This window comes from Apis dorsata, unplaced genomic scaffold (genome assembly GCF_000469605.1).
Source record: "Apis dorsata unplaced genomic scaffold, Apis dorsata 1.3 scaffold_434, whole genome shotgun sequence".
NCBI classification, from domain to species: Eukaryota; Metazoa; Arthropoda; class Insecta; order Hymenoptera; family Apidae; genus Apis; species Apis dorsata.
The window spans coordinates 19,577-22,449 of record NW_006263685.1 but is presented as its reverse complement, the minus strand read 5'-3'; the positions used below and the strand labels follow the sequence as shown (position 1 = coordinate 22,449).

At 32.9% G+C, this 2,873-nt stretch overlaps 1 protein-coding gene across 1 annotated transcript in view; it reads left to right on the top strand.

Moving 5' to 3' along the window:
- Nucleotides 1–2,873, top strand: part of LOC102674178 (venom dipeptidyl peptidase 4-like) — a 248,884-nt gene that overhangs the window by 240,844 nt on the left and 5,167 nt on the right. The window lies entirely within an intron of this gene.

Here is a 2,873-nt window from a genome sequence, read left to right as displayed (position 1 = left end):
GCATCTGGTACTAACCCTCTGATTTCTGGCCGGCATCCCTCGCTTTTCGTACCCTGGGGCCATGCGAGACTGTAGGGGGAGACTTTAAAGGGGAGACTGTTGCGTTGATTGGCGACAGGATATTCTACTTGGGAACTAACAGGGTTTGGATGTCCATCCTTTATCCCGGCAAAGCTTCCGCGGAGCCTTCCCGTATCGCCTCCACGTTTCGAGTCTTGATCCGGGGGATATAATTGTTATATAAGTTAAGGGTGCCAACTTCAGATCCCCTGTTCCGCTATTAATAGATTCGCAATCGGAGGGAGAACTTTGGCTGGACGCCGTTTATAGTTTTCAGGAGTTTGTGTTGACCGATTGAAGAGAAAGGCGGATAGAAACTGCGAAAAAATATATAAAACGAGATAAATTAGATATATATATATATATTTTTTAATTAGAATTATTAATAAAATGCGTATCTTCAGTCAAAAAATATATATCAGTCAAATAGGACTATAGATTTGCAATCAGCAGGAGAACTTTGGCTGGACGCCGTTTATAGTTTCCAGTTTATGTTGATCGATTGAATAGAAAGGTGAATAGAAAGTAAACTGCGAAAAAATATATAAAACGAGATAAATTAAATAGTTGTTAATATTTTTTCGTTCTATTTCGATGCTAAATATGTAAATATTTTAATTAGAAATATTAGTAAAATGTGTACGTATCTTCAGTTAAAATATATATCAGTCAAGTAGAATTATAAATTTGCAATCGACGGAAGAACTTTGGCTAGATGCTGTTTATAGTTTCCAGGAGTCTCTGTTGACCGATTGTGAATAGAAAGATAGTATAAGGTGAATAGAAACTACGAAAAAATATATAAAACAAGATAAATTAGATAATTGTTAATATTTTTTCGTTCTATTTCGATGCTAAATATGTAGATATTTTAATTAGAAATATTAGTAAAATATATTATTAATATTATAAAATATATTATATATTATTATATTATAAAATATATTATTAATATACGTACCTTCAGTTAAAATATATGTCAAGTAGAATTATAGATTTGTAATCGACGGGAGAACTTTGGCTAGACACCGTTTATAGTTTCCAGGAGTTGATCTATGTTGTGAATAGAAAGATAGTAAACTGTATAAAAATATGTAAAACGAGATAGATTAGATAATTGTTAATTTTTTCGTTTTGTTTCGATGCTAAATATGTGGATATTTTAATTAAAAATATTAGTAAAATGTGTACGCACCTTCAGTCAAAAAATATATGTCAGTCAAATAGGATTATAAATTTGCAATCAGCGGGAGAAGTTTAGCTGGACGCCATTAGTTGTGAATAGAAAGGTAATAGTAACTGCGAAAAAATATGTAAAACGAGATAGATTAGATAGTTGTTAATTTTTTCGTTCTCTTTCGATGTTAAATATGTGAATATTTTAATTAGAAATATTAGTAAAATGTGTACGTACCTTCATATACATTCAAATAGGATTATAAATTTGCAATCAACTGGACACCGTTTGTGGACAGTTATGAATAGAAAGGTAATAGTAACTGCGAAAAAAAAAACGAGATAGATTAAATAATTGTTAATATTTTTTCTATTTAGATGCTAAATATTTTAATTAGAAATATTAGTAAAATGTATGCTTCAGTTAAAAAATATATGTCAGTCAAATAGGATTAGATTAGGTTAGGTTATTATTGTTTAAAATTGTTGAAACTATTAAAAATTGTATTGATTCGTTATTGCGAATAGATTCCTCAGTATCTGCTATATTAATTGTTTTAAATAAAAGTGGATATAAAAAATATTTAGATAAAAAGAAAAATTTAGATATTAAAAATACAAGTTGAGAAAATAGCAAATGAAAAAACTCTTAATCATTGTAAAATTCACATGATAATATGGTCAGAGGCAATTAGTTAATTATATTTGAGAGTTAACATAAGAAAACAATTTTAGAATCATAAAAAATATTTCAACGTTATTAATTTGTTTCCACGACAAAGATTCCAAGAAATCGTATATTTTTCACATTACTCGTGGAACAAACATTAGACCGCTTCTAAGAGGCTTTGCAAAGAACTTGCTCCACCTTCTTCCTCCTCTTTTTCATAAACTTGTTTTCCATCAACAAACATCGCACGTATGATCACGTCAGAGAGTGCGTTCAACGCGTCGAGAAGCTTCTACACGAGAAAAATATCTGTATCTAAATGGCCATTAAGCTATCTCGAGGACTGTGAAGATCGATTTGCCAGCAAAAAATGGATGGAAAGAGCTAAGAGGAGGGAAAAGAAATACGTACGTGTTCAAAAATTTGAGACGGTTGCCAGAACAAAATGGTAAAAATCATTTTTTAAAGGATAAAATGAATAGTGTTCGTCCATCAGATGCATTTATGCATCCCGATCCGAGTGTCCTCGCATTCAAGGAAGATGGATTTCGCTCGGAGTGAAAGGGGATCCCGTGTTCCTGGCACGGTTGAAAAATAGATACACAGGCGGATCGAGTGGCTGTTCTCGCCCGGGAGAACTTGTAAAACACGGAGCCAATTTTTGTAACCGCATCCAACGTATGGAAATCCCGGCCAAGATTTCGCGGACGTTCCTTCGATAAGGAAGATGGATCTAGGAATTTGATCTAAGGAAGACCGGCTGATCGACTACAGAGAGGCATCTGCTTCCGCATTTATCAAGGAGAATTTGATAAAATTCGTGGATAAATGGATTAAGGAAGTTAGAGAAGGAATATTTGAAAGAGAGAGGTTAGGTTAAGTGGCTCGATCGACGCGCGTCTATTTACTATATAGATATATACGAAATATGACGTCATAAGATGGCGCTGTACCGGATTACATACCA